Source organism: Saccostrea cucullata, unplaced genomic scaffold (genome assembly GCF_032062105.1).
Source record: "Saccostrea cucullata isolate Sc308-1 unplaced genomic scaffold, CSIRO_AGI_Scuc_v1 ctg17770, whole genome shotgun sequence".
NCBI lineage: Eukaryota > Metazoa > Mollusca > Bivalvia > Ostreida > Ostreidae > Saccostrea > Saccostrea cuccullata.
In genome coordinates this window covers 1-11,260 of record NW_026934050.1, presented here as the reverse complement: position 1 = coordinate 11,260, position 11,260 = coordinate 1, and the positions used below count along the sequence as shown (strand labels likewise).

The 11,260-nt window shown below is 34.2% G+C and overlaps 1 pseudogene; it reads right to left on the bottom strand.

The window, feature by feature from the left end:
* Nucleotides 1-412: 412 nt before the first annotated feature.
* LOC134239851 (uncharacterized) lies at nucleotides 413-1,330 on the bottom strand (annotated as a pseudogene).
* Between the last annotated feature and the right edge of the window lie 9,930 nt (nucleotides 1,331-11,260).

Sequence of the window (11,260 nt, the reverse complement as noted above, 5' to 3'; positions counted from 1 at the left end):
AAAAGTTTAAGTGGTTACAGAGAATTGGTATTAACTCTTAAGTACTAAGTAGAAAAATGCATATCAATTCAAAAGTTTACAATGAACAATTTTGATTAGCTATGGTCACCATGGATTAATATTTTTGAGTTATAAACATTTATTAAAACATCAACTTTAAATATTTCTTGAATTCTATATATTTTATATTTCATTCTTGTTTAAAATCAGAGGGGAAGTGTGAATGCGTGTGTGAATGTGACTAAAAATGTCTTTTTGAAATAATAATAATAATAATAATAATAAAGATATATCAAATGGTGCAAATTTATCATAACATTCTACAAGAGTCATAAAATAACAAGTACCTAGCTTTCAAGTTTTTACGTTGCTTTATAGGCACTGGGCAATTGTGACGTCGTGGTCATTTTACCCACAAGTTATCTCCATCTGTGACTTACTTGACATCGAAAGCCTCAGTTTCATACAGGGTTGCTCCGATGTGGCGACATCCTCCATCAGCTCTAGAAAAACAGATTGATGTCATTTGTAAGGAAACATTACCCCCCCCCCCCCCCCCCCTTATTCCAAGTAATAAAGTCAGTAATTGCAGAGGTATATATACATGTACTTGGATTTTTTTTTAAACATACAGATAGATGTGTGTATAATGCAGGCTTCTTTTAACCTACTTCTGCAAATAAAATTAATTACATGTCACAGATGTTTTGTGTGGTCATTGAAACCAGCTTACATCCTAGTAAGTATACCCGTCTCACTTATATTTATTTTACTTTAAGTTTACCTACCCTCCAATGCATGTGCAGTAAGCACAATTTACGCTTCCACTTTTACACATAACCTCACAAATATCATAAGCTGTTTTATTTAGGTTAGTCCTATCCTTCTGCGTAGGTTTCACGCAGGATTTGATCAGGTAATTATCCCCATCTTCAAGTTCCTAAATTTCTAACTGCTCGAAATAGCCATCGAAGAAAAGTCTATAATCTTCACAAGATTTGTACGCTTTTAATTTCCTTTGATCATAATTTGCAGTTTTATATTACAAGTAATTAAAAACATCATACAGGGAAAAGGTTGGTTATTTTGTGAGATCATAAGAAAGTCCTTGGATCTTGAAGGGGTTAACAGAAAACTAACCGAGAATATCGTATATTGACATTGGATGATCGGCGCACATATCGGGATCATCTGGTAAGTTCAGCTTAACAACTGCCTCACATAGCTTTACCAAAGTGTCTGGCCTCACCTTTGAAATAGAAATCCCTTTTCCTCTCAGAAACTCGTGCAGTTCTACCACTTTCAAGGATGTAATCAGTGTAGACGACATGTTAACTAGAGACACTTTGTCGGGTATCATGTGACAATGTAAAACAAAAGGTTAAAACCATTCCGGGTTGAACGCTTTATGAAAGAGGTCTATACCAAGTTATACACAAATTTGTAACAACTGTCATCTGAAAAAATAAATCCTCTAGACTTATATTCAATTTGTTTTTTTTTAAAATGATGGTTGGCCGAATTTGGCCCTTACTGTACCTTGTTTTATCAACTAAGTTGAAAAAAATAATACTTGAATTACATTTCAAATCAGTCTTCATGATTTTTCTACAATGAGCTATAACATTTCCATTCATTATAATTCATTATGCATCCAAATAAATTTGAACCTCCGGTCCCGTTTTTTCCATCTATTATAACTAAGCAAATTTACTCCTGATCTCTCGAACTTCCATCTCTCGAAGATCTCTACCTCTCTCGAACCAAAACCTAGGTCCTGGCATGGATGTGTTAATATGGTGTTTACATAGATGACACTTCACCTGTGGGTCGTCTGTGTGTTGATATAATTGATTGGTCATTATTGGTAAGTTATAAACGAATTCGCAACTTATTTTGACTTGAAACCGAGACAATAATTTAAAGAAAATAAATTTATAGACGTTCGTTTAAATAAGTTCCAACAGACTATGAACGTTAATTAGAGTCTACATAATCCCAGCCCAGATAGCAAGACTATGTTGGGCCAACATTGGCAAAAGGTTGTATGGTTGGCGTTGGGGGAACAACGTTGGGCCAACGATGGACCAAAGTCACCATGCCAACCTTCACGACCATGACAGAATTCCTATGTTGGCCCAACGTTGGTCCAACGTTAGCAACTTCTATTCACTTTACTTCCCAAGGAAGGAGGGATGTTGATGTTGGCCCAACGTTGGTCCATTGTTTGTAATACACTCTTAAAGAAAGTGTCTTTTAACGATGGTAGTAGTATGTTGGCCCAACATTGGCCCGATGTTTGTAATACACCCTTAAAGAGAGAGTCTTTTAAAGTTGGTAGTAGTATGTTGGCCCAGCGTTGGCCCGATGTTTGTAAAACACCATTAAAGAGAGTGGCTTTTAAAGTTGGTAGTAGTATGTTGGCCCAACGTTGGCCCGATGTTTGTAGTACACCATTAAAGAAAGTGTCTTTTAAAGTTGGTAGTGGTATGTTGGCCCAACGTTGGCCCAATGTTTATAATACACCCTTAAAGAAAGTGTTTTTGAAAGTTGGTAGTAGTATGTTGGCCCAACGTTGGCCCGATGTTTGTAATACACCCTTAAAGAAAGTGTCTTTTAAAGTTGGTAGTAGTATGTTGGCCCAACGTTGGCCCGATATTTGTAATACACCCTTAAAGAAAGTGTCTTTTAAAGTTGGTAGTACATGTAGTATGTTGGCCCAACAATGGCCCGATGTTTGTTATACACCCATAAAGAATGCGTCTTATCAAATTGATAGTAGTATGTTTGCCTAACGTTGGCCCAAAGTTTGATATACACCCTTAAAGAAAGTGTCTTATCAAATGGTTAGTAGTATATAGGCCCAATGTTTTTAATATACCCTCAAATAATGTCTTATCAATTTGATAGTACATTGTAGTACATGTATGTTGGCCCGATGTTAGCACGAGTGATCTTTTGTTTAAGGTGTTTCAAAGATGGGATACATGTATTTATATTGGGCCAACGCTGGCCCAATTATTATACTGCCAACTAAAGATGGTGTCAATTTTAGCTGCTGAGCTGACAATCTATGTCTATGCTTTTAATTGGATGACTGTTTTTGTTTAGATCTGATATATTCAACATTTTAAATTTTAACTTAAGTGATCATAGCACCAAAGAGTGTTTTATTATATTTTTTGAATTATGCACATGCATGATAATTTATTTGAAATAAAACCCCTGAAATTATGAATTTTTTCATGAGCGTTGTATTCATGAGAATTTAGAGAAGACTGAATACGTCTCAGGAACAGGATGTGAATGAAGCCTACATATACATAAATCAAAATGACACAGCTTTATAATCAAATTGGAACTAAAGTTAGGCGTTTGCTATCACGTGACCAAACTGTGGAGTGAGCTGTCAGATTCAATTGCTCACAGGTGGTGATAATGCAGGGCAAGCAAGAAGAATTAAGTGAAATTTAAATTTGTGGATTATGCACTTGCTATACAGCTGCATTTAGAAGCGATGTAAGTATATTTATTCTTATTTATTCAGGTTAACTGTAACAATTGACTCGGAATTCATTCTTGTAATGTTTTTGCACACAAAGTTGTAAGTTGTTTCTATCTATCTAATTCTTAACTGTCTATTACAGACACGATTATAACAAAGAAATTCAGTCAGAGACTGCAAGGAAAACAAATGTTGTGGTGGTACATGTAAATAACGATGAAATCGAAGACCATGCATAAAGAAGTGTATAAAGTATGAGTCCATATGACAAAGATCAAGATGAAGAAAACGGGAGGCGACGAAGGGACGGAAAAAGAGCGGGAATACAACAAAAGGACTATAATAAAGGAAGTGAGCCCTGATTAAGAACTTTTAATTGATAATTTTTCATACTTTACCTCTATTGTCTATTTTAAAATTTATTTTGTAAATTATGATTGAATTGATGTATATAAAATATTATCACAGTGAATCATTAGTAATGTTTTCATTGAACATGTCCATGTATGCATTATGAATGTAGATTGAATTGTGTATTAATTATTTTAAACAGTCATAAAATAGGTTTATGTAAAGAATCACTTAACCAATTGCAAATGCATTTCTTTGTAATACATGTAACTACGTTGGCCCAACAATATGCCATCTGACATTTCAACATAGGGCCAACGTTGGGCCAACCTAACCAAACAGTTGTTAAGGTTGGCTGTTAGTTGGCATACACAAATAACTACGTTGGCCCAACAATATGCCATCTGACATTTCAACAAAGGGCCAACGTTGGGCCAACTTAACCAACCAGTTATTAAGGTTGGCTGTTAGTTGACAGACAATTATACCTACGTTGGCCCAACAATATGCCAACATGTTGGACCAACGTTGGGCCGATGAGCAAAATTACCGTGGGCCAACGTAAGGTTACCAACTGTGGGCCAACGTTGGCCCAACTATGTCTTGCTATCTGGGAGTATGGCAATTATTGCGCAAGAAATTCCTTTCTAAAGGACTGAATACCGATTAAGAAAAATCTGGTGAACTCGGGTGACGGACCCGATCAAGCCGTGGAATATCCAAACCGAAATTGCTATATGGGTTTCATGTTATCTTGAAACTTCAGGAATTCGTTGTATTTATTCGAAATACGATCAATGTTGTTGATATCAAGTATATTACCTGTAAAATACGATTGAAAACATGTAATAACTTTATTTACATATACTTCCGGTATCTATTCTAGTAGAACATCTATGATCGGAACTGAAAATTCCGAAATTTATTTACTTCTCAGCTATGTTAAGGAAGGTCAGAGTTCACATTCCTTGTATATCGTATTTAAAGTTTAATTGTGACGTCATTTAAATTTAACAAGCCACATAAATTGAATAACGACATGATCATGCGTAAATAACAACTTGAATTTATTTATTTTATCGATTATTTATAAAAACTTGTAAAATCGCAATACTTGATAGCAATACAGTCGAGCAATAGAAGAAAGTCTTTCGTCAAATATGACATCATCAGCCCTGACATGACGCACACAAGTGATCCAGAGGACTAGATTCACTGGTTTAATAATTACAAGAATGCTTAAATTAGTATGATACTATTGCTAATTTTTAAATCTGATGATAAAAACTAAGAAGAAAATAATTTATTTAATACAATGTGTATACAATATGAACTTATCTGGTAGAATTGAAGCTGCACAGGGATAGTAAATGTAGAGAATATCGCTAAACCGATAAGCGTATTCATGATTTACATCAAAAGTGCAAGGGCATAGACTATTTTGTTTGATGTGAAATTTGGAATATTTATTGCTTATATAGTGTATTTTTTGAAAAGTGCTGGGAGCTGATCCTAGTCTGCATAAAATTATTTTTATTTATAACAGAATTCAAGCAAAGTGGAAATTTTTATCTATTATAAGCATTTTTGACAAAATTTGAAGTACTTCACAAACAGCGCTGACTAGCTCCCAGCACTTTTTGGGTAGAGGAAATGAACTTCTTTTAATTTGTATCAATTTTTTCTTAAAAAGAACAAGCGTATGCCCTTGCAATACCCCCATTTCCTAGATTCAGCTTAACAATTCTATTAATATTCAAATCACGTGACCAACAGCTGATACGTGCGATATAACTGGTAATAACTACGGCCCAGTCCTATCGATCATTGATAGCTATATTACGTTTTCTACAAGTATTCAGTTGCTTTGTTACAATTTTTTAAAAGAGGTAATACATATCTGAATGGTGCAAAGGTCACATTTTCCATATCGTTCCTTAACATAGCTGAGTTTCTATCTCTCGAACTTTTCTTGCGGTCCCTTGAACTTCGAGAGATCGAGAGTCAACTGTAAATAAATAAAGTTATCTTTTGCATATAATAAGTACGAGGGTCGTTAGAAAAGTTCGCGGACACATTAAATTACGGAAAATCTATTGTGTACTGTGAAGTATGACCTATGTCTGAATAAATTCCTACATTTTGTTTATTGGTATATAAAAAATCAGGTCCATATAATAAAATCTTGAAAATTTACAACAATTTTTATTATGAGGTTATGGGATTCACGGAGCAATCACTTGACGTAAGGCGACGTGACAGCCTGATTTCAACCTGTTAAGCTTTGTCGCAGTTCTATAAATCTTTAGATTTTTTTCTACGTTAAAATTGAATATCTATATCAAGACATGTTAATTTTCTTCTACAATGTCTTTTGTACTGATTTGGATATTACTGAGATCCGTTTATGCAGCTAATCAGTTAATCGATCAGGTATGGAAACTATGCAAAAAACCATATAGGCACAACACAACGTCATGCGATACGGGGGTATTGAAGTATCGCTGGAGTTAATCTTTCAAAATGTCAATCCTCCCATTCTTATGAAGCTACAACCATTTTAAAACTTTCCTTTGTAGGTGTAGGAAATCCCCGAGAGCATCTTGAACATTTTAATATCTTTTTATACATTTTCCAGCCTGCATACATAATTTTTACGTAGTGCAGTGCTCCATGACGCTCAATGACCTTCCGATTTTTGGCTGTGTTTTTACGCAATGATCATATACAAACGGCTATAAAACAGTCATATACCCTCCGATTTAGCTCAAAATTTCTCCCAGTGAAGTTACATGAATACTTTAGCGGCAGGTAAGATATCATAAATCTCTTTGCGCTACAATTGTGCAATTTTTATTTTTAATAAAGGGACTTTGTGATGTAAACTTGCCAAAATGTAGCATGCTCCGTGAAGCAAGTTTTATCAGACTAAAAAAGCTGTATATTTCTTAATAATCACCGGAGAGCAACAATTTCTTGTATATTTATTGGAAAAAAGGTAAAGATTCTATCTGGAAAGTTTGACCGCTTTTGTGGAAATAGCGCGCTCACAATTGAACTTGTCCGCGAACTTTTCTAACACCCCTCGTATAGTAAATCAAAGTGTCAGTTATCACTATTATTAACAATTCTGTATAGGAATACTCTACCACTCCTAATGCAAAGCTTTTGTCAGCTGTTGCAGAGGTTAGGGATGCGATTGTGTAGGTAAATCATGAAAATTCATTTTATTCTAATGCTGCTCAATTAGGATTAAATTTTATGATTTAGATGACTATGACAAAAAAAGATTGCTGTTGCTTTTCAAGAAATAGAGTGTCAAACAGGCCATATGTATTGTCAGGTTGAAATACGACTCTAAGATGCTGAGATGTTGAATAGGCATGTGCAGGTAGAACATCTTTTAGAATACTTTTATTCCTTCAAAGTCCTTTAAATACGAACCAATTCAGTCTTACTTTTATGTTATACAGTGTTCCATATCATTGCATTACCACCACTAAATTTATTAACGTTCGATAGACATTTTTCCGTCTTATGTTCATCACGTCACCTTTCTGTGAAAAGACCTCTTGAAATGCTTATGTTTCTTATTATTATTCTTTTCCGTTACCAACTTTTAAACCGAAAGACTCGAAAAACTTTTTGCTTTTGCTTCATGACACTGGAAAACAAATAAAATTATTTCGAAAAAATACCCAACGACTATGACTTATAATAGGTATTCCTTGGAATATTTTGGACCAGAAGCTAAACCAAAATGTTCAACGGTGATGTTGTGGCCATACTCTGTCGATCTGAGATCTTTGAAGCCGATATTTGGGTGTGGCTGTGAATGGCATGAATGATTCTTTCGGATTAATTCAGCAATGGAAAGTGAATATTTGGTATATTTATTATATTTATTATATTATAAATGTTAAAATTATAGTGTTGTTTACGCCACATCATTTGATATGTAATAATCCTAAAATGTGTGAATATATGATAGTTATTTGCGAAATGAAAATGATTAAAATGAGCCCATTAAAAAAATAACAAGCTTGGAGACATAAAGTTTATGCGATAAATAATTGGAAATTCGAAGCTCTCCGATTTCCTAAGTACAGTGTATATGCTACATGACATTTTTTTTTCCATTTCCACTCAACAATGTCAAAAATATTTTAGAGCTTATATTGAACTTTCAATTATAAAACCTCATATATCAAGAAAAAATACAGATCAGACCTCTACAAACATCATAGCTGTACATGTATATATCAGGTATTATGAAGTATGTTCTGAAGAACTTGTTTATATCATTAAATCAGGCTATTTAGTCGGTTATATAAATATTTGTACAGATTAAATTTTTATTATTAAAGTAATGCATTATCAAAATTTGATTTTAGATTTATTTTTTACCGATATAATGGTAAAAACGTTAAACGCATATTCTAAAAACAGAACAATGGCTGCCTTCCATTCATCTTCACTTTTCATCTTTATAAATGCACTCAAGATCGTCTTTAATTTTCATATCTTCTCTTTTTCTACTTATATGGCAACCGCCATGTTTTTCCCTGTACTTTTGAGAAAAGTTTTTTTCGTCCTCGATATTTAAATTGTACATTAAGTCTTCCCATGTATCTTCATTAAAAGCCTTTAGTTTACAGCGTCTATGGTCCATAAGTTCTCTAAGACCATCAGAGTTTTTGGTACTCGTTTCTTCTGAGACATCCTCGTAGTGTGGTTCTGTTTTGTAGGAGTTTCGCCGGATTCCATATATATTCGCTATATATATAGTTGCCTCAGCTAGCCTCTTTTCTTTAAGAAACTTGAGCAACTTGTTTTTGTCCGCAGGACTTGGAGATCTACTTGTGTAGATTTTAACAAGCATGCTCTTTCCGTCGTATGTCTTTTCAAGATTTTCCGTCAGATTTTTTCCAAAATGCTCTTTGTATTGCATCTTCTCAGCCTGGTCTCTATTTACACGATAAACCAGATGTGAGATGTCAGAGGTCTCCTGAGATGAAGAATGGACGTCTTTCAAGCCCATGTAAAACATGCAGTCATATACGTCTGTAAAAAGAAATTTAAATATTTCACAAAGTCACAAAAGAGATTTGACAAATCTACTGATACCTTATACCATTCTCACAATATTACATGTAGTAAAATCCATGCATTTGTAGGTAATGTAAATAAAAGAAAATGCAAATGAATTGGAAGAACTCATTTAGAAAAGAGACAAGTTCTCTTCTTATCTTGTATTTTACATTATAGTAGGTTTAAAATCAAGGTGAAATTCCAACTTAAAAACATGTCTTTATCAATTTCGTATCCCTAAAATTGTGCACAAGTATTGTCTACGTTGTCGACATGTTATTTTTGTCCCTTTTATATCCAGCGTTCATGATTCGCAATATCTATAATTCGCTTAAAGATAACTGATTAACTTAAGCATTGAATTCATATTTTTGGATGTTTTCGGTCCTATAATATACCTGGCCGTGCCGACAAATTGAATACCGCGCGGTAGCGCGGTATGATAATTCGTCGGCACGGCCAGCTGTGTTATAGGACCGAAGACATCCCAAAATATGAATTCAGTGCTTATATATACATTCTCTAATTTTTCCTCTTCGTAATTGTTTGTTTTGATAATCTAAATGTGAATTTAGCGCCCTTCAAAACTGGTGTGCTTATTAGAAAAAGACTCGTTTATGACGTTGCAAACTTAAATAAAGCAAACGAGCATTGCGTGGAAAAAAGTTACAAATTAATTTTAAACTTTCATTTGTTGTATTTTTTCGTTAATTTAACACAGTTTTTTTTATGAAATTGCGTCAAATCAATGTACATTTTGGTGTTCCTAGAGTATTGATAATGCATATAGTTCCTACAGTGTATTCTTACGCACGGTGACAAGGTTTCGCGTGTTTTATAGAGATTTGAACGTGGGGGATTTCTAATGGATTTCATAAAGAAAATAACACTGAATGTAAAAATAATATGTTAGTTGCTTGTAAATCTATATTCAATGAATTCATATCAGCAACATTTTAAAGCTACTGCCGAACTACTCTACTATAGAAAGTGACAAACATTTAGAGATCTAAATAAACTTACGATGGCAAAATATGTGTCAAGATCTTGGTTTAAAAGTTCATCTTCTTTTTTTCTACTTCTGTCGTCATCTGCCTGTTCCTTTTCGTACATTTCATCAAAGTTGGTAATTTCATCTCGGAGATTTAGCATGTCTATCAAGTGTGTCCACGTTTCTTTTCTAAAGGCTTTAACTTCGCAACGACGATGTTCCATAAGTTTGCATAAGGCCTTCGCATTCTCCTCACTCTGGCTTTTATTCACTCTAGATATATGACTTTCCTGATTTTTACTGCATGACTGTCTTATTACATTATACAGATTTGCCACATAAAAAATAAGATTGTAATTTTTGTTTTCATTCAAAAATTCTAGCAATGTTTCTGAACATCGGGAACATGGGGAATTATTACTGTATACGTGTACCACCACATGCTCGTCATGCTTGAATCAAGTCTTTTGTACTTGCTTCTCTTTCACAAAGACGATTTATCAAAATCACTTCAGTATGATCACCCCGATTTTCATTTTGAACTCTTTCTGGCCTTTCATTATTAAGGGAGAAAAACAGGAAAGATTTTCTGACTAAATACCATTTTCCATAGGAATACTTGTGATTTAATACCGTATTGAACATGTGATGAAATGCTCCTAAATTTTCTGCAAAGATAAAGAACATATGAATTAACACATTTTATGTGAATAGTATTAATGAAATATATTTTCATTGAAATTTTAAAATTAAATTGAATCTTTCGCAGTATTAGGAGAAAAAAAAAATCATTTACCCCCCCCCCCCCCCATGGAGGAATTATCAGAAAAGTTATCCGAGTTTACGTATACATGTATGTAGATTTCATATTCTGCAAACCTTAAAACTAAATTCTTGGTAATTTAGTCGCCCGCGTGGCGCAGTGGTTAGAGCGTCTGCTCCAGAATCACGAAGTAACGAATCGATCCTTACGTCGCGGGTTCAAATCCAACAGTGGGACGTGGAGACTGATCCTTCGGATGAAGCCCGTATTAACCGATATCCCTTGTCGTAGTAGGTTCTGGCAGGAAAAAGATCCCTTCCTGCTCAAGGGTACTAAGTGTCGAGTATAAGACAAAATTTGCAACTCTCCACCTGCAAGTGGTGGCGTCTCCATATGAGTGAAAAACCTCGAGAGGGACGTTAAGCAATATCCAATAAATCTATCAATCTTTGTAATCTATGCATGTTCATAATCCCCTCTCATAGAATTTTAAAAAATATACAGAGATCAATATCTTAATGTTGTCGTCATTATTGAAAATAAAGCTACACCTGTAAAT